The sequence below is a fragment of the Dipodomys spectabilis genome, unplaced genomic scaffold (genome assembly GCF_019054845.1).
Source record: "Dipodomys spectabilis isolate Male_0828 unplaced genomic scaffold, ASM1905484v1 ptg000638l, whole genome shotgun sequence".
Lineage (NCBI taxonomy): Eukaryota > Metazoa > Chordata > Mammalia > Rodentia > Heteromyidae > Dipodomys > Dipodomys spectabilis.
Genome location: NW_024871315.1, coordinates 1,106,059 through 1,128,222, shown reverse-complemented (window position 1 = coordinate 1,128,222; position 22,164 = coordinate 1,106,059). Strand labels below are relative to the sequence as shown.

The 22,164-nt window shown below is 37.8% G+C and overlaps 1 pseudogene; it reads left to right on the top strand.

Moving 5' to 3' along the window:
* The first annotated feature begins 21,448 nt into the window (after positions 1-21,448).
* On the top strand, positions 21,449-21,548 carry LOC122101187 (annotated as a pseudogene).
* The last annotated feature ends 616 nt before the right edge of the window (positions 21,549-22,164 follow it).

Below are 22,164 nucleotides of genomic sequence, written 5' to 3'. Positions count from 1 at the left end.
CTGTATGTGAACAGCATAATACAGTCTCCCAAAGGCAGAATAAGTGCACAGGACTTGGCCTGCCACTGAACGTGTAACAAATGAAGGCTTCCTGTCAAACCAGAGCACTGGGGAGAGAGATAGCTAAGGCTACAAAGAGACCTTTTTCTTCTGACCTGCAGATCCTGCCCACACTCATCCTCACTATCTGACCTGGAGGAAGTTGTTTGTTACACAGCTGTACAGGACTGAGGCCTTTTGTCTGCCTATCCAGTCAATGAGAGAGACTTCTTCCAGCAGGCCTGGGATGCAGAGAAACCCTCAGGCTACACTGGGAAAAGTGAGAGGAGCCCAGGAACATGCACTGTCATCAAAACACTCTCTGTTATGAAATCTTTGTATTGAATACAAATTTCCTAGCTTGGTGCTGTTCATCATAGCTACTCTGGAGCTTCACCTACAGAAATACATACATATATACACAAAGATATGGAGGTACAGGCTCTTTTTGAGGGGGCAGGTCCTAGGGATGAACTATGAGCCTAGGCATTGTCCTTGAGCTCCTTTTGCTCAAGAGTAGTGCATTAACCTTGAATCAAAGCCCCACTTCTGGGTTTTTCTATGATGTCTTAGAAATAACAGTGTCATGGACTTTCCTAAGCTGGCTGGATTCAAACTCATATTCTCTACATCTCAGCCTGCTGAAGAGCTGGGATTACAGTGAGAAGCCACTGACACCTTCTTTCCTTATTTCTTCATTTTTTAATCTGGACAATCTGACTCATTAAAAGAGTAATTCAATGGTTTGAATTTATAAGTCAACTACCCAATGTTCTTTATAAATGCTTTCTATGAAAAGTATTTTCTCTCCTCATCTTCTCCTCTGGTCACAGGTTTGAACCAAAAGTGAGAAATGAATGCCACAGCATTTGGGAGCAAATGTCCACAGGATATGCAAGCTCTGCCATTTAACATTGAGTTGAAGTGAATTTACTGTCTCAGGATGAGAGGACCAAAAACTGGAGTGATCCTCACACTGTCTGAATTGCACCTTTTGCCTATAAAATGATCTAATAATTATGATTGTTGGGTGTCTCAAAACCTTAAATATCTAGAACACACTAGAAGTATCTTCATGTATCTCTTGAGATTTCGACTAAGGGTTTGTGTGGAGAGGCTCCTAAGGGAATCCCTGAGGAAAGCCACTTGAAGCCTCTTCAGGAAATCACCATTCAAAGTCAGCCTGAGCAGGACATCTGTGAGACTCTAATCTCCAACAAACCATCAGAGAACCAGAAGTTGAACAGTGGCACAGAGGGTAGAGCTCCAGCTTTGAGGGAGAAAGCTGAGCAGGAGACACAGCCTAGTCCAGGTAGGAAAGCCTGGTATGTGCTTATGTCCAATTAACCACCAGATGGTTGGAAGTGGAGCTGTGGGGGTGGTAAAGCCTCAGCCTTGGGAAAATAAGCTGTGGAATGCATCGGGCCCTGAGTTTAAGCCCTGGGATGGCCACAAAAAATTTCAAAAAGAGAAGGCCAAGTTTATATATCAGTGCCCTACCTACTTATGTGTGTATATTACTTCCCTGAGTACAAACAGACTGTATGCAATAATTCTGCTTTTATTTACTGGATTATTTTTCAGATATATTCCTTGTGCATACTGCATCATTCTCTTCATTTCAGACCCATGGTTTTCTCTTCCAGGATTCCCTGCCTGTGTCCTTATATGATGCACAATGAAGCTTTCAGCAGCCTTTATTTACAATTTATTATGAGGCCAATTCAGGAGCCATCACAAATCAGGCAGGGGAAGAGAAAATCAGGTTTCATAGAAGTAACCAGTATTCAGAAAGTTAAACTTGGGGACATAAAATGGTAGCATACTTATGTAAAAACTACCATTAAGGAAAAGATGAGGGGGCTGGGAATGTGGATTACTGAGAGAGTGCTTGTCTAGCATGCAAGAAGTCCTGGGTATGATTCCTCAGTAGTACATACACAGAACAAGCCAGAATATGTGCTGTGGCTCAAGCAATAGTGTGCTACAGACAATGCCCAGGCCTTGAGTTCAACCCAAGAACTGGCAAAGAGATAGCTAGATAGATAGTTAGGTAGGTAGGTAGGTAGGTAGGTAGGTAGGTAGATAGATAGATACATAGATAGAAACATAGATAGATACATAGATATATAGAAAGAAAGAAAAATGATAGATGAATTGGGTCTTGGACACCAAGAGGAAAGAAGGGAACAATTCCCAGTCATGAGGCCTTCTGCAGTGTGCCAGGCCACCAGCATCGCATTCACACAATCACAGAGCAGGAAGACTGTCTCTTTCCCACTTCTTAGGCAGCCAAGGGCCCCAGAGCCAAGAGGGCAGAGGTAGGTTCTAACTTAGGTGCTTGGAGAGAGAAGAGAAACAGCCCTGCCTCTAGTTGGTCTTGGGATTTGCATTAATTACTTGGAGAATGAAGGAAGGAGAATCACTGGCAGAGGTAAAAGAAGGGCCTTCAGATCTGACTGATGGAGAATAAAAAACCCACTCCCTAAGACCAGAGAGCAGGTTTTTTCTTCTCTGCTCCTCCCCTCTCCCCCACTAAACTGGTTCTCTATTGGTAAACTAAACATAGCCTGAGTCTCCCTTCACCTGAAGAGGAAGGTTAATTAGTAATTGTTTGAAGAGGCTGACAAAAGCCTGACCCTGGTTTAACTCTAACAAATGTTTCAGGTTTCCCCCCATTGCTGGTAGTGCCTGGAATGAATTGGTTTTGCAACTAACTTCCCTGTTGAGTGTGTACATTCTGCCTCCTAATCCTACAGGCCTGCTCTCTGCAACTAGCCTGGCTTTTGCAACTGTTTTCTGTCATTCAAATACAGTGTTACACTGGAGTTCTTCCTGCTAACAGGACTAGGACTTGGATCCTGAAAACTTCATTTGAACACAGGATGGGTCAATAATGTTTCTTTCCTGCTTCTATAGCTCAAGAACTCTAGGAACATTTAGAGTGCCAGTAATTTCTCATCACCAAGGAAAAACAGGGAACTCTTGAACATCTGAATTTTCAGAAGTGGAAGTCAGATTATCATAGACTTTTCTGCCCTGGCTGGTTTTACTCTGTGTCCTGAGACCTCAGCCTCCTGAGCAAGGGGGGAGGGCCTGAGTTACTAGTGCTCTGCTAGGTTCAGAACTGTAATGACATTGACAATACAAGTCAACTGCTTATCACAAAGGGATTGGAGAGCATATTAAGCCTTTCAATATTAGACCTTTCAGAACCCTGTGGACACAAGTTTACAATGCTAGAGTCTGAGAGTCTGGGCATATGGATCTGCTACACTTGAACCTGGAGCTCTAACTCCAATTCTGGTGTAGATCAGTGTTCATTTTCCAAAGAATGATCTCATCATTACCAAATAGGACCTGGGTTCAAATCCGAGTCTTCACGCCAATGGCAGGAGATTACAAGAGACTCATTACTAAGGATAGGAATACCGTTTGAAAGAGTAGTTCATGAATCCATCTAGTCTAAAATTGGATGCAATAATCCTAGAATGCTGATTGATCTTAATTAATAGTTTATTAAGCATGAAAAGAATAATATTCCTCCAATGGGTGCATAATAAATACCTAAGAGTTAGTAGGAACGTAGTAGGTGTCATTAAATCATAGGTAGATGGCTCTGGCACTCTTTACCAATATATACTTACTTGTATACCACCATCTACCTATTCATGTATAGCTGTTTTGGCCAAACTTGGGTGTCAATCTCAGTGCCTGCGGACCACCATACAGCTTCATTGGCTAGAGGCTGTCATGCTCAAACTCACCCATTCATGAATTGGGCCTGATAGGCACTGAGTTCAGATCCTCTCACTGCCAGGCATGATGGAGAACACATCTAAAATCTAGATGCTATGTGATAGGATGTAAACAATGAAATAAATTGTATAGGTGTCATCAGAGTCAATAAAATAAATGGTAAATAAATGAATGAAACAAGAAATAAAATGAATAGCCACAACAAACACAATGTCGACTGAACATCTGGACAGAAGTATAAATCCTATCTTTAAAATGTCTATAAGGAGTATCTTTTCCAGTCCTGAGGCTTGAATTCAGCCCCCCTATGTGGAGGGAATGGCGGAGATCCTGAGATACTCGTTTCTGGACCTAGGAAGAGTCATGGAATGCAATCGATCTCATCTTTGAGTGAGTAGTTCGTGCATGATGTGAGTAGGAAATGATAGGCAAGACTCATGGGGTATTTATTATTTGTAAAGAGCAGTTGAGGAAGTGTGACAATAATCATCACTGTCATGAAATGGAGTCATCAGGAAAGATCTAAGAATCGGTAGTCACACAGATTGGATTCCATCACAGGTCACCATCTCTCCTACTCTATACAAATATGTACTTACTTGCATGATACCTTCAGCTTTTGAATGGATGACTATTATGCTTCTCACTCCCCCCCCACCCCAGGGAGGCTCAATCTTAGGTCCTGGGAACAGCCCAGCTCCTTTATGGCTCCCAGGCTGTTGTGTTCATGTGGACCCATTCACCAATTGGGCCTGCTGGGCCCTGAGTTCAGATCCCAGCCCTGACAAAAGATTCATCTTCATATCAGAAGCCAATCGTTCCACCTGTTTTCCTTTCCTGTGCAAGTCCTGGGTCTCAGCTATAATGGAGAATTTGTGGTCCACCCTGTGGCCATGGGAATAAGTTGTTATCCATGTCAGCCCAGTTATACCTGTCGCCATATCCTCAAGAAAATACACAATACATCCATGAATAGCATACAAAATAAAGAGAATAACTACACTCAATGCACGATGCAGTCCTCACACAGATGTGAATATATACTCCATGTTTCAATGATGCATTGAGGAATATTTTGACTTCCTTGGGGCTCGATCTCTATTCCTGGGAGCGGCCCAGCTCCTTAGTGGCTCACAGGTTGGTGTGATCACGTGGACCCATTGGCCAGTTGGGCCTCCTAGGACCTGAGTTTGAATGCCAGCACTGCTAACAATTCACCCTGATGTGAGAAGCCAGTCGTTGCATCTGTTTTCCTGTGCTGTGCAAGTTCTGGGCCTCACCTAGGAGGAAGACTGTATAGACAACTCTATATTCATTGCAATAGGTTGTCATCCAATTCACCAGAGTTATATCTACCATCCTTTACTCAAGAAAAAACACAATACATCAATGAATAAGACACAAAATAAAGAGAATGACTACACCGAACGCAAGATGCCACTCACCCATGTTTGGAAATATAGATCCCCTGTTTAATTATGAATGTATGACTATATTGGCCCCCACCAGATCTCGATCTCAGGTCCCAGGAATGGCCTAGCTCCTTAGTGGCTCACAGGCTGGTGTGCTCACCATGACCCATTCACCAATTGGGATTGCTAGGCATTGAGTTCAAATTCCAGCACTGACAAAAGATTCATTCTGATGTGAGAAGCCTATGGTTGCACATGTTTTCCTGTCCTGTGAATGTCCTGGGTCTCAGGGAGGATGGAGAATACTCTATAGGCAACTCTATAGCCATGGGAATAGGTTGTCATCCATATCAGCACAGTTATATCTGTCACCATACTTAATAAAATACACAATACATCCATGAATAAGACACAAAATAAAAAGAATAACTACACTGAATGCAAGATGCATACCACACCTGTAGGTCAAGAGAGATCCTATGTTTATAAAAGGTGGGCTTGCTATTTTGTCCAGTGCTGGGCTTCAAATCAGGCCCTGGACCAGGCCTGACATTCTAGTCTTCATGGATAGTGAGCTTTCACTTCCCCCAAAGTGCAACAGAGCTACCCAGACCTGAGTTCAAATCTCAACGCTGACAAAAGATTCATCCTGATATCAGAAGCCAGTTGTTGCACACGTTTTCCTCTCCTGTGAAAGTCATGGGTCTCAACTATGATGGAGAATGCATAGGCAAACCTCTAACCATGGGAACAGGTTGTCATTCATGTCAGCACAGTTTTACGTGTCACCATATTTTGTAGCATACAAAATACCTCCATGAATTAAAGACAAAAAAAGGAGAAGTGCACCAAACACAAGATGCTGACCACCCAAATATGTCAATATAGATCCTATGTTTAAATTATGGATTTATGACTATATTGGACCACCCCCTGAGGATCAATGTAAGATCTTGGGAATGGCCTAGCTCTTTAGTTGCTCACAGGTTGGTGTGTTCACTTTGACTTATTGGACAATTGGTCCTGCTGGCCCTGAGTTCAGACCCCATTACTACCAACAAGTGGATCGTGGAGTAAAAAGCCGAGTGTGAAACTTGGTTTCCTATTCTCTGAGAATCCTGGGTGTCAGGCATGATGGAGAACATTTCTACAAATCTAGATGCTCTGTGATAGGATGTCATCAATGTAATAAAGGTAATAGTAAAACATAGTAAAATCAATGGTTAATAAATGATCAAAACAAAAAATACAAGGAACAACCACACAAAACATGTATGGACTGAACATCTATGGGTAAGTATAAATACTATCTTTACAATGTGTATAAATAATATGTTTCTAGGGCTGGGTCTTGAATTCAGGACTAGTGAACAGGCCTGATTTTATCTTCAAGTACAGTTATCTTCCCCTTCATCCACACTGCTGCAGATTTACCCAGATCCTGAGTTCAAATCCAAAGCCTGGAAGAATAAACAGCACGAAGTGCAAGCCAGGGAACTAATTTACTTTTTTTAATTTTTCTCAGCACCGCGTTTGAACTCAGGTCTTGGCAACTCTGCCTCAGCTTCTATCACCGTATGCTAGGATACAGCCACTGGACCCACACCTCTTCCTGAGATCCTAGTCACCTAGGTCTTGCAGAAACAATGCTCAAGAAAAATGCCTTTTTACATTTTCTTCCTTTGCACGGTGACCTTCCTGAGTCTGAATTACACTGTTGCAAAAGGTACTTCACCTTGCATTGCTGAAGGCTGGCAGACTATCAGGGAAGCCGTAGGCCTACGTAGCAACATAGGCCCTGATTTCGAATCCCCGTCCGGACACCAACCAATGGCAAGAGATACTAAGAAACTGGTTCCTATCCATAAGAATAACAATGGAATGTTATCAATGTCATGGTTGAATGAGTTGATTGTGAATCATGCTCCTATAAAATTAGGCAGCATCATTTCAGGAGGTTCATTGATTTCATTTATTATTTATAAAGAATTAAAAGAATATTATTACTTACAGGAATGCAATAATTTCAGGACACTGATTGATTTCATTCATAGTATATGGATGAAAACAATAACATTAATTATATAGAGGCATAATAAATACCCAGGAATTGGTAGGAATGTAGTCTATATAACTGACTAATGTATAGACATCTCTGGCACTCTAAAAATTATATATTTATTAGCGTGCTGCCATCTTCATGTCAATCTGTTCTTATTTTGTTAACCACTGGGACTCAATATCAGGTCCTGGGAATTGCCTGTCTGCTCAATTTGCCCCAGGATGGCATGTTGACACTCACCCATTCATTAATTTGGCCTTGTAGGCCATGAGTTCAGATGCCAGCACTCCCAAACAATGAATCATGGAGTAAGAAACTGAGGGTGACACATGTTTTCCTTTTCTGTGAATGTCCTGGGTGCCAGGTATGAAGTGGAATACATATGCAGACCTATATCCTATGTAATCAATGTAATCAATGTTCTATGTGCCATAATAGCCAATAAAATAAATGGTCAATACATGAATAAAACTAAAAAATAAAATAACTACACTGAATGCAATGTGGAGTCAACATATGTATATAAATAGAAATCATATATGTGAATTGTACATGAATATGACGTTTTCTATAGGTGGGGATTGATTTCAGGCCTAAGGAACAGACTTGAATTTCTTGACTTCAAGGGGGCAAGCTTCCCCTTCCCGCACAGTGGAACAGAGTTACCAAGACAATGAGTTCCAATCACAGTCCTGGCAGAAAAAATGGCACGTTTATACTATGTGATGTCCAATTCTTAGATATTTCGTTAGGCCTCCATTTTATTACTGTGATTGTTTAAATGCTTCATAAAGTATTAATTAAAATCAATCAGTGTCCTATATTTGTGTATAATTTTATCCTAGAATCATTCAAAAAATGCTCCTTCAATCTTGACATACATCACATTCCATTGGTAATCATATGGATGGGAACAAGTTTTTTAGGATCTCCTGCCATTTGGAGGTGGTGGCAGGACCAGGACTTGAACTGTGGGCTCCAACTCCTACTTCAACCCAAGGATAGGGAACTCACTGGTCTGTCCAAGAACAACAGCAAGACCAATTAGGCAGGCACCAGTAGCTCTAAGTAGTTCTTGATACTTACAAGGCTGTGATAGGAGGAAAATGGTCAAAGACACCCTAGGCAGGAAAGTCCTTGAGACCTCTGTCCAAATTCTTTGTCAACAAAGCCAGAAGCTCTGTGGCTCCTGTGTGGAGGATAAGCCTTGAGCCAAAAAAAGCTCACAGACAGTGCCCAGATCCTGAGTTCAAGGTCAGGACTGGGAACAAATAAACATATACAACTATCTGTGCAGCCATCCAGCTAAAGCAGGTCACCCTCTTGTCCCCAACTGAATTGTGCAGAGTTCCATGGAAAAAGTGCTAGGGGATCCGCTGTCATCTTGACTCTGCCCATGCTGCTTGCATCACAGGATTCTGGCCACATCTCCATTCTTTCATGTTTCCTTCTGACCAATGGGATACAAGAATGGTGACCACACCCACATTCCATGCTGCCCAGTAGCACCAGGGTTCCCTCTGTTAGTTTACACCACTACCAGCAGTTGAGGAACTTAGAGTTGACTGAGTGCTGAGCAAGAGACTCAATGTGACTTTGGAGTATAGTAGGAAATTGATGCACTCCCTGGCCCCCCAATCCCCTTCCTACCTTCCTGAGGTGCCGGGTTTCAAACTCTGGCAATGGTGCGCTGCCAGCCAACCTAGGGCCCTGACCTGGTCCCTGCCCTTGGTCCTCTGCTCTGGGCCCATGTGTCCATAATGCCACCACCCAGGCTGCTCGCATTACCTGGAGCAGCCACCAACAGCTTCTCCCAGTGGCTGCCCCAACAACACCCCCACCCTGGGTCAGACACCACTCTGGGGTAACCATGAGCCCCTGCTTAATTCCTCTCCCTGGCTCTGAGGGGCCACCTTTCTGTCTTGGGCATTTCTGAGGTAGAGACTCAACATATGCTCAGGATTGGCTGGATAGTGGTCCTTGTATCTGTGACAGGTATGATCCACCAGGCCTGGTCCTCTGTAGTTGGGATGGTAGACATGTAACTCCATGCTCAGTCATCAGTTTAGATCTATTAACCCAAACTCTTAGTCCACAGCAGCCGATTCTTGACCACAGGTGAAGCTCTATGTAGGGCCTCAACCATGAGAACTCAGTCTCCTCAGGTGAGTTGTGAGGAAACATTTATACAGAGGGATCTCTGGAGCATGGCTAGGAACAGAGGGAGCAGCATACAGATAAAGTTCTTGGATGCTGGCAATTCTGTGAGCATATGACAGGAAGATACCTGGAAAGGGCTCAGGTGGGGCCTGTTACTAATCGTACAACAAGTGTGGGATTATGAAACAAAGAATGGCTCTCTTTCATCATTCCCCTATCCCCATAAAGGAGGGGAGCCTTCACTCTCTTGAGTTTTTCAGCTGGGGAAACCAAGGCACAGAAAAGCCAGGTGACCTTCTTATGACCTCAACTTCACAGGACCTCGGCCTGACTTCTCTACCATGTTCCCTAGGACAATGGGTTCCATTCAGTCCACTTCTTGTGGTGGGAAGTCCACTTCTTGTCAGTCGTGGTGCTTGAACTCTAGGCCTGGTTGTTGTTCCCGAGCTCCTCAGCTCAAGGCTAGCACTCTACCACTTCAGCCCATAGTGCCACTTCCAGATTTCTGCTAGATCTTTGGAGATAAGAGTCTCATAATCGTTCCTGCCTGGGCTGTCTATGAACCATGATTCTCATATCTCAGCCTCCTGTGTAGTTAGGATTAGAGTTCTGAGCCACCAGCACCCGACTTGTGTAATTCTGACTTTCTTTCTTTCTCTTTCTCACAGGAACTGGTTGAATGGGTGCTGGAGGAAGTGACCCAGAGTCCCCATAATGCTGGAACCCAAAGTGGCCCTCTCTTTCTGGAGGTTGGCTGTGGGTCAGGAGCTGTCTCATTCAGCCTGTTGAAACAGCTCCATGAGGTAAGCCCCTCTGTGCCCTGGCTAGAATTTAAGGGTTATTCATTGTCCATCCAGCCTTACTGGACTTATTGTATTGTATTGTTTCTACATCATTTTATAGCACCTGGCCAAAATTATGATACATAGTTACAGAATGAAAATATAATGTCAACTTAAGAAAGTCATTTATGGCTCTGGGAATGTGGCTTCATGTTACAGTGATTGCCTAGAATGCATAAAACCCTGGGTTCAGTTCCTCATATCACATAAACAGAAAAAAACTGAAAGTGGTGCTATGACTCAAGTGGTAGAGTGCTAGCCTTCAGAGAGAGAAAAAAAGCTCAGGAATAATTCCCTAGCCCTGAGTTTAAGCCCCTGGGCTGGCAAAAAGAAAACAAAACACAACAAAATACATTTGGTTAGAACCCATACTTGGAATATAAAATTGCTCCTTCCATACTGACACCTGACAATAGTCCCTAAGTCATGTACTTTACTTATATTAGGATACTGTGTTGAAAAAAAATGTTTTGTTCATTAGGTCACAGCAATTAATGCCAGGAATGTGCTTAGATGTCAGGTGAAGATTAACTCTGGAAATTCAAAGACTCTAAGATTTTGTGTGGTCACTGCTAATCACAAAGAGAAGGGTAGTCTAAGTGAGATTTGAAAACTTTTTGGTCAGTCATGACACCAAAAAGGTAGAGGCTAAGTAACAGTTGTAACAGAAGAGGAGGAATAACTTCAGATGCAAGGAATAAATGATATGAACTAAGGTATACCAGAAACTCTTCTAGAGAACCATTTTTGGTTATTGAAGTCCTAGTTATCAACTAGGCTTACTCCTCGTTGCCTTTAGCATTCTAAGTCTCTTACGCTAGTTCTTAATCTCTGTGAGATAAATGTATCTGCTTCTGTGCTGTTCTTTCATATCTGATCTCGTTTGCTTTCTAAAAATCTCTCTTTCTATATTTCTCTATGAACATTTCCTGATACTAAATGCATCTATACAGATGGCTCATGAGTCATTAATGTAACAACATGGAAAAGGAGGACATATTTATTGCAACCTCAATGTTTCTGAAAAGCTTCAATGTCATCATTTGATTCAAATTTCCATTCTTTGGCTAGTGTCATTCAGTGCACATAAATGCAAATATGAGCTGGCTCCTGGTTGTTCACACCTGTAATCCTATCTACTCAGTAAATTGAGACCAGAGGATTGTGGTTCAAAAAAGCAAGCCTGGTTAGGGAAGACCAAGAGATCCTTATCTTCATTTAACCACCAGAAACCCAGAAGCGGTGTTGTAGCTAAAGTAGTAAAGTACTCAACTTGACCTGAAGAGCTGAGGGACAATGCCCAGGATCAGAGATCAAGCCCCACGACCAATCAAATAAGTGAAAATATGACTTTAAGTTTTCCCAAAAGGAACGAAAATGTCAATAATCTTCCCAAGCAGAAAAAATAATTCCAAAATTATTCAGTGAACCTACTTTTGCTGAGTTATTGAGGTTATGGCTTCTTAGCTGGACATTTTCTTCTTTTAAAAACTGTCAAATATTAGCTTTATAATAAACTTCATTTAATATTTCTTGTTTCAAAAGAGAAGTCGATGCAGTTGATGTCACTTAGCTTTCTTAATATTTTAGTTCAAAGCCAACCCAGGCAGAAGACTCTGCCAAACTCTATCGCTAATTAGGACCAAAAAGTTTTGGTTCGAGCAGTAGAGTACTAGCTTTGGGGGCAGGTGGACAGGAAAGACAATTTTTAAGGGACTGGGTTCAGCCTCTGGCTTCAAGCCCCAGAACCAACACAAAGTAAACAAACAAGCAAAAAACTCCACATATTTCTTTGGGACCCTCCTTAAAGGAGTACTAGTCTGAGAAGAAGCTCCTTTTGCTGATCATGCTCACTGGATCCTGCTTTTTTGGAATCCTTATTGCTATGGAGAAATCAGGACCAGACTAAAGGAATTGATAACTGACTCCTGCAACAAGCGAATCATCTCAGGGTTCAAATATCCATCCATAATACACTTTAAAACCTCCATCACTTTGTTTCTTTGCAGTAGAACACTTTTAAAACAACGTTATTTCCTTTTGTTCTATGTTGGCCTTCAAATGGCATATTATTTCTTTTGGTAATATTCTAAACTAGAAGTTTACAGAAAAGTTTCATATAAGTAAAGAACACACTCGAACAAGTCAGGGACAGAAATTCCTTCAAGCTTTGGGATATTTTTCTTGTACAATAAAAAGGAAAGCACAAGTTAACTTGAATTTTGTCATTCCTCTATTTTCAATTCCTCTCCTGGGATCAGTGTCCACATCCAGTAACAGTTACTTCAAGTAACAATCAATTGTGCTGCTTGAGGTATAATGAATGTTTTCTTTCTTCACTGAAATAACACAAGGATATCTTTGGACCTAAGGTAACACATGTTTCAGAGACAAGTTACTAAAGAGAAAATATGAAATTTATATTGCTTATAAATATATTATCCATGAGTACATTGAGTTCAAACTTTAAAGTTCTCAGTAAATTAAGGCAAATTTGAAATAGGAAGAAGGTTCTCAAATCATTCTTTTGTGAGTGTAGATGCTATGCATTATTTCCCAAGTGCACATGAGTTAACAGTAAGAGAAACAATAGCAATAATAGGAGAAAGAGAAGTTTTGTGTTTAAGTATAAGGGTTCAATACACTATAGAAGACTCTACAAATAAGACAACATTGAAACAATAATTCCAAGTCCAGTATGTAGATTTACGGGAGTGATATAGAGAAAGTATTACTCCTACGTGGACCATGAAGTATGAGGCCACTCCCTTTCTAAATAATGCTTGCTAATCACACAAATTTGTTAAAAGTAGAATGGAAGAATAATTCTTCCCCAATAAAGGTCAGATATAAGAGCATGAATTTAACTAGGAAAAAAAAATGTCCATCTTGAGAGAGCAAGGATTATATTAGCAATGAACCGGTGGCTGACATTTATTTTTCTTTACTTATATTTTTTGTTGGTGGTGGTTTTGACATTTGAACTCGGCCTGGGCACTGTCCCTCTGCTATTTGGCTCAAGGCTAATATTCTACCACGTGAGCCATAGTGTCACTTCCAGTTTTCTGGTAGTTAATTCGAGAAAGTAGTCTCCAGGACATTCCTACCCAGTCTGGCTTTGAACCTCAATCCTTAGATCTCACTGCCACCCAGCTTAAGATCACATTTCTAACAATGTACACTCAGCATATGTAATGTGTATGTTCATCTATCTTTATATCAATTCTTGAGTTAAAAATCTGGGCTACAGCTTAGACTTTACATTCACAAAAATGTTTTAGTTTAAAAGTTGATACTCCTAGAAAAATAAAACCTAAGAATGTAAAGGAGTCTGGGAATATCAGTTTGCATACAGCCTGGGCAGAACTATCTTTGTGATACTACCTATAATTAAGCAGCCAAAAGCTGAATTGGAAGAATGGCTCAGGTGATGGAATACCAGTCATGAACAAGATTGATGAGCAAGATTGATGAATAAGAGCTTGACACTTTTGCATACATGTATACAAATATACACATACACACAGAGGCACTTATATGTGCACACACAAATGAAACAACTCTCAGAATATGTAGAAAAGTTAGAAAACAATAGAAAGTATGTCCTGAGTAAGACTAGAATCAAGTGATAATTTTTTATATTAGAAAGTCTTAAGTGAAATTCTTCAAAAAGTTTGAGAATATTACATAGGTAGGGACGAGATATAGTAAGAGAGTCAAGTAATCATAATTCAAGGGATCAGATCCATGGAGGAATGAATCAGAGACCCATTCAGGTGCATCTGAAAATGTTCATATCCTGTGTGAAATGTTAGAAAATCTTTGAAAATAGTAGATAAACAGTCTGAGCAGTCACTTTGGTGGATAACATCACTGGAGAAGTTTAGAATTGCTAGTCTCTACCTAGATTAAATAAATCAACCAACTAGGCAGGGCAATGTGATACAAGCCTAGAATTCTAGCAGATTAGAGATTGGAATTATGTAGTGATACCTTCTTTGGACCAGGTAGTATAATTTTGTCTTAATAAAGCAAACCAGTCAAGAAAGGAATACACAGTTGGAAGTTTGGGCTAATATTGTCATTATGGTTTGAGAAGTCAAGTTTCCTATTGAAATGCAACACATATATAATATTCAGTTGTGTTTTAAATGCTCTTTACTTTACAGAACATTCCTAGATGCAAAATGGCTCATGATTCCCATCCAAAATTTGAAAAAGTAAAAAATCATCATTCTTTTGGATTCCAAAGAAATGATGAAGGATTACAAAAGGGTATCCCTGGAGAAAAAGCAAAGTTCATCTAATGTAAGACTATGTAGATTTTGCTAAATTAGAACGTAGATTTAAAATAAATATTTTGGTTTTGTTTGTAATTTCATATTCTATATGATACTACAAAATTATTTTTAAGTAGAGTGTTTAATTGAAAAACTCACAAATGATTCTAACATTCTATTTGCCTAGAAGATTCTTTCAAAAGAGTTATAATTAAAAGTTATTTAAGAGATAATTCCATCAGTTCATATATAAAATGATAATGTGAATAATATAGACAGAGTTGCCAACAAATGGATGAAATTAATTTATAAATTAAGAAAAATAGCATTTTTTGAATCTTTGGTATAACATGGTATGAAGAGAATAATTGTGTGACATATTCTTTTTTCTACATATATGTAACACAGGAAGCAATTTCCTTAATTACGTGCCTCTTTATACATTGAGAAAAATGCTAGCTTTGAGGTTTGTTTTTATTTTTGTTTTGTTTTATTGGTTTGTCCTAGGGCTTGAACTCTGGGCCTGGACACTGTCTCTGAGCCTGTTTTTGCTCAAGGCTTGTGCCCTACCACTTCAACCTCAGTGCCACCTGTGTCTGGCGTTTTCTGAGAAGTTTATAGGAGATAAGAATCTAAGGAACCTTCCTGCCTGGGTTGACTTTCAACTGTAATCTTCCCATCTTAGCATCCTGAATATCTATGATAGTTAAAAAATTATAAAATATAAATAATATTTACAAGTGTTCTGATGTCAAGAATACCACTGGGGGTAAAATTTATGGAACCCACTTTATTGAGGTGTTCTTTCCAAAACAAGGAGGGCATCACACAGAGGTGTAGTATTATTTCACAATAGAGATAAGCTATTTGTGATGTGAATTAAGGGAATTTTGAGGTGCACCATACAAGTTGGAAACTGTTGGGCTAGGATGACTTTATGAGATAAATCTTGGGATTGATGGTCATAGAAATAATAGCTTACTTTGATAAACAATTGCTTACTCTTAAAGAATTAATTATTACAGATGTTTCATAGTTTTATCCTCTACCAGAATGTGGCTATTTTTCTGTCGACTTCTCAATCTGTATCACCCCATTGGAAACTGCATCTATTGCAGAATTATATAACATGCAAACACGTATTGTTTTCAATCTCTCAGATATAGAATGTTCAGAATTTGAAAATGAGTAGTTATTAGTCATAGGAATTTGAAGAACACATATATCCTGTCTTCTTAACAACTTATTTACTTTTAAAAGTTACGGGTTTCACCAGAATTAATCTGTTTTCGGTTTTAGCATGAGAAAGTACTATATATATTCTTTTTTGAAAATATAGGCAAGTATATTGTGAAAATATTGTCAAGTTGGATAACATTCAAGTTGATGATCCTCTGATTAAAAAGGGATAATTAATTCAAATTAGATGCCAGCTAGTATTGATTTTTAAAAAGTTACTACATAAAGAATAGTATTTATTATACTAATCCATGATATTTATTTCATGCAGCTTATTTTTTAAATTTTTTATTAGCAAAGTGATGTACAGTGTGGTTACAGTAATTGTAAGGTACTGAATACATGTCTTTTCAAACTTGTTACCCCCCTCTCTCATTTTTCTCATAAATTTCTTTCACCCCAATACTCCTCACAAGTTGTAATGTACATTTCCAACATATTATTTTGTGAGTATTGCTATTAAATTGGTTTGTCCTTGGTCAAAGAAAATAGAAGTTACATAGTACATTAAAAACAACAATTGTAAATAAAAATCTGTTTCCATATCTTGGAGTTCATTTTGCTCAGCATCAGCTTACATGGACATATATATGCATAACAAAGCCACTGGAAAATAATAGTTTCATGGACACTATGTCATGAAAACAACATTTTAACTGTTATTGATGGTAAAGTTGGAATTAGCGTTGGTGAATTCGCGATACTGATAAAGGAATTTCAAAAGAGTTTTAAAATTATGACAGGTAAATTTTAATTGTTCAAAGTTTTTAACAACATAGCCTATGAAGAAAATTTAAAATTGCCTGGGAAAAAAGGCTTTCATGCAAAGAAATCCATGGAGACTTAACTGAGAGGGAGCAATGTGGGTAAAGATGGCTCATTTTTACATTAAACAAACAAACCTCAGAAACCTTGCTATCAATCCTGTAGGTTTCCTTGAGAATTGTCCTTACCCAGGAAATATACTCTTACTATGTGAAACAATGTTGTAGTGTAATTTAAATTCAAACTTCTTTAAAAAATAAGATATCAAAATTTGTGCATTGACCGTTAATTATCAAACAGTAATTCTCTGAAAAAGATAATTTGAGTCCAAATATTTAGGGAGAAAGTGCCCTCCACAATGAAAGAAGGTATTGGGTATACATTTTTCTGTTTGTAATATTTTCCAAAATGCCTTTGCATGTGAAATACTGAAAAAGAGAAAAAAATCTGATTGGATACTTCAAACCAATGATTTCATATTTCTAAGTATCTCACAAAAACATAATATCCTTATTAACATGAGATAGTGAGGACTTCTCTTATTACATTCGGCAAAAAGTTTTGGGATCAGAAAAGAATTGAGCAAATTGAAAAGGTAAGAAAATGTGGTCTTAGAAGCCGTAGCTCAGTGTATTGGCCTAAGCAGTGGAAAGAAGCCAAAACTTTTTGATATAGATTGTCATAATATTTTTGCTACCTAAAATGATTTTACAGATCGTATTTGCCTCACTACAATGTAGAATAGATTGAACGAAGACATGGAAATAAATTCCACATCCAAATAAAAGAGTTTTAAAAGAGAAACCATGAAGATGTAGCAGTGGGGGAGGCCTTATAGTCCTTCAGCTTCACTAGACTTGAAGCCAATAATCTGTGATTAATTGGAAATCACGCAAGAGCTAAGAAGAGGACATAGAAGTAGGACATAGAAGCATTGTCCTTTGTAACAGACACTGTCATCCAAGAAATGGGTGATTTAACTCTATTCTTCTCTATTTGCTCAACAACTTGTTGAGCAAATGCAAAATGAAGACAAAAAATAATCTATTGTAATAATTTTCCAAAGAATAACTTCACTGTTCCTGATATGGTATCTAAGTAGAATATTAAGAGAGAAGATAAAAGTGGAGTATTTTTTTTGTTTCCTCTAAGCATATTGTTAGCAAAATACATCTTTGAGGTTAGAAGTGATTGAAGCAAAAAGTGGTGGAGTATTTATTTTTGTGGGCACTTTAGACACAAGAAGAATTTCAAGGTAAAAGAAAAAAGAATCCTAAATATTTGTGATCACAGCTTCTTGGACTGGTTTTTTGGAGACAAAGTTTTACATTAGAGTTTGTCCTCATTATCATAGATGTTGGGTTTTCGTGGCAACCAAATGCAAGGGGGAAGTTTAATGTACTCGCTTGGACAAGTAAACAGATTGATAGAAAAAAATGGCAGATAATATTTAGTGAATTACTTTGACCAATTACTTTGCCAGAAAAAAGAAGGAAAGATATAATTCAAAATCACTTGACTTAAAATTATGAAAATATAGTAATGAAGAGATATGCGAGAAAACAGAGGATTATTTTTTCTCCAGTGGAGTAATGGGTTCTTGATCTTGTTTCTATCATTCTATCTTCACAAGCTATCAAGTGCGGTTCAGGACTGGAGGATCCAGTTCAGACAAAGAGAACTCGAAGAAGAAAATATTTGCAGCAGATGTAGGTGATTTATAACCTTAGACAATCTATTTAAATCTGTTCAAAATTCTCCCCTACCCCGTACTGCCCTCTTTGAACAGTTTTTTTTTTGCTTTCCCAAGACTGCCTTCATTAACTGCTTAAAATTTTGAGAGGTTATATTCAAACTCGTTGAGATTGCTGTTTGGTTGTAATTTTTGTGTGATTTTGTTTTTTTTTTGTTGTGTTTTTAAGCTGCATTTCAAAAGCTTGTGCAAGTATGTTACAATTAAATATGTCCATCTAATTGTCCAATGCTCCTGGATCAGAGTTACTCCTTCTATCATTCTGAACCAACCCCTTCTCCAAGATTTATTTCCGATTTACTACTTCCTTTATCACATGTGTACATTGAGTATTCTAGCTGTACTTGTCCCTTGTTCCATTTTTCATTCATTCTATGTCTTTACTATTATTCTTCTCTGGTTTCATCTTCCAGATAGTCATTCTCTTAAAATGTCTGTTAATATTTTTAAAGGTTTATACACATTCCATGGAGTTTCAATCCTGCAAATACTTCAACTTATGTCAACTTCTATTTCCATAATTCATTCATCTGCAATAAAAATTCGCAAGTCTGGAGACGTGAATCTTTAGTCAACAAGAAAGTTTAAAAATGGCTTAGAATGTATTCCTAACTACCAATTTTTATAAATGCCTTTGTACAATGGTTTGTGATTATTTTATTTTACGTGGGATAGTATTTTCTGCTACCTATATGTTTTGGAAAAAAAGAAAAATAATAATTACTACCAAAGACAAATATGATAGATATAGAAGACAGATTTTTTGTTTGTCACATCTCTGATGAATACCCGTATTCAAGACTTCAAGTCATAGTTTTTACTATGTTAGACAGACAGGGAAAACATAAAACAACATATGATAAGGCAACTATTTGTGACTTTTTAAAATGTACCTCATTATGTGATGAAATTTACTTTATTAGCTAATGTTTGGGTTTGAAACATGGGAGGCTGATCTATTTAACACATTTCTGCAAGGCACCTACTGAACAACACAAAGGTTGGGTGGTATTATTTCTACAGTTTAATGAATGGTTGAAACTATTTGACATTAGTGCTGGGTAAATAAATCCACTCTATTGTAAATTGCTCCCTCCACTTGAAAAACTTTTAATGTCAGTAAGTATCATCTACTTGTCAAATGTTATTTTGGCGAATGTGATTTTAAAAAGTTTATTTGAAAAGGAGTATACTTTCAGGAGATTAAATGTAGGTTATCATTGGATTGAGAATGACAACATTTTTATACTACAGAACCAAGTTTTACTGAAGTACCAGTGTTTTGAAGCACTAAGTATCTTCTCAATTAATGTTTTTTTCTGAATTATATTTGACCTCTAAGTCAAATTTTTCTGGCCTTGGTAGACCAATTATGGATCTATCATTCCAGGAAATATTTTTTTGGCCTACATATGCTGGACTGAAATATTTCATTAATCGTTAGGAGAGAGGTATTAAAAGTAATCTTGTGAAATTTGTGATCTTGCTCACTCATATGGGCTGGTCATCTGTAAATTAGAAATTTGAATTACAGTACATTCTCTCAGATTTTTTTTTATCTCATCTTTATGTTGCCTTGCATTTCACAATTGCTTACTGCTAATTCCTATGTCTCAAGGAATTGAGGACCTGAAATATTATAGGAAATGAGAATTTGAGATGGGTCTTCAATTACTTTCTGATGGCATATTGCATGGGCCTAGGTGAGACGTCTTGCCCTTCTTATCTGATGATGTGGATAACTGGGACCTGGGATACTAGGAACCCTGGGTCCTGCAAAAGAATAATACTTTTTCGAAATAACATCAGCAAAATTTGGGTACAAAAATATGATTCAAAAATATGGAGAAAACAGTTTGGGACCAGAGAGTTAAACAATAAACAGAGCAGCAGTGTAAAATCCCTTATAGATTAGAGGAAAACAACATTGTTTTTTTACCATGTGAATTAAGATGACCAAGAATATTTAGAAGGTATCCCAAGTTAATACCAAAGACATTGCATTGATACTTTTATATTCTAATATATACTCTAAACCTAATTATTTATATTCCAATTGTATTTATTGGAATAAATAAATATAAATTTATTTCTCAAATTATCAACTGATTCTAGTAAGTTTCACTGTGTAAAATAAAGAATCAGCACATATAAGTATAAATTATATAACTATATGTAATATAATAAAAAGGCACATGTTTTGCATTGTTCTGTTTTTGTTAGGATATCAAAGGCAACTCTGTTTTAAAGTTTTATTCCATTATCTCTACCTCAGTGTTTGGTAGGGTTAGGCCTAAAGATTTACCATTTGTAGATTTACAGACTGGAGGCAAGAGGAAACAATGTGATAAAAACATTACCAATTTAAGGCCTAAAATCGAGGAGAAATATATGGACTTCTCCTGCAGCTATGGAAATATTTGGTGATGTAAATGCTGTAGTGTAAGTTCCTGCCTGGTTGGAAGGTAGACAGACCAGGACTTTAGGTAATCATGCATATGAATGATTTTTCACCTTCTTGGCTTTAGCTACTTTTGAAATGATAGATATAATAAACAATTATATTTTGATAAAATGCCTTCTAGTCTGAACAGTGCTGTCTGAACTGTTCATCTCTCTATGATCCCTTGTAACTAAGATTAATTTTGTTGCAGTAAGACAATCTTTGCTGTCAGGGTAAGATACTCTGGTTGGTCTGTTCCTACATGGAAGAATGAGAAAGGGTCAGGGAGACATTTGTGCCAGTAAGACCTCATTTGGGACATTTTAAGCTGCACAAGTTTAGAAGTAGCTCTTGAGCAAAGCTTACTTTGAATCCCTTAGCTCCACAAATCTAACTCAGTTGGACAAATAAGTACTTGAAAAAGCCATCACCTTTGGACCTAGCTATAAAGGCTTCAAAGTATGATCAGGTTTAAAATGAAAAAGACTTAAAATAGTCATTGACAAAAAAGGTTGAAATGTGAGCAATCGATTAAACAATATACATTTTTTCCCCACTCTACACAGAATTTTAGGGAAATAAGATCAATAGCATTGCTAGGAACAATAAGGTTTCCTTTTTACAAATAGGCAACGAAAGATATATGCCTATATTAAGATTGCATCATTAACTACTTAAATTTACAAGATACTACATGCTTCATCAGCACATCTACCCAAATTGCAACAATACAGAGAATTACATGGCACTTCCACAAGGATGATATGGAAATTTGTGAAGTATTCTTCGGATTCAAGAAATGAAAAACAGTTATTAAAAAGTTGATTACAAAGATACAAGTGAAAGAATACATTTAGTTCATAGAATTAAAAGTTTGTTTTCAGTGTATTAACTCTTCATCTTAGAAAGGCCTTTACATAGCATAACCTTTACAAAACATTTGAAATTAGATAACATTGTCATTTTATCCCAAAGAAATAAAATACTATAAGGACCTAGGAAAAACGGAATCTTAAACTGTTACTATATGGAATGCAATCTGAAAGGACACATTTATTAATGAACCTATATATTATAAATCAATGTAGAATTCAAAGTATTATATTTGGAGAGAATGAAATAGATTTTGGACATTATACAAACAGAATACAGACTATTTTAAAATAAACTTTTTCAGACAAGTACCAGAAATATCTTTAGTTTCTTTACTACTCATTTCAACAGGTAAGTTAAACTTATTTCTGATTTAAAAAAATCACAAACTCTGCAGAAATCATTATAGATATATACAAACAAGTCTTGAATACATTTTGATATCAAAGTCAGGCAATTCACTTGGAAGAATACCATGGAATCCATGAATTTTTACAGTAAGATATTGCTGTTACTTTGTATTGTGAGAATATTTTG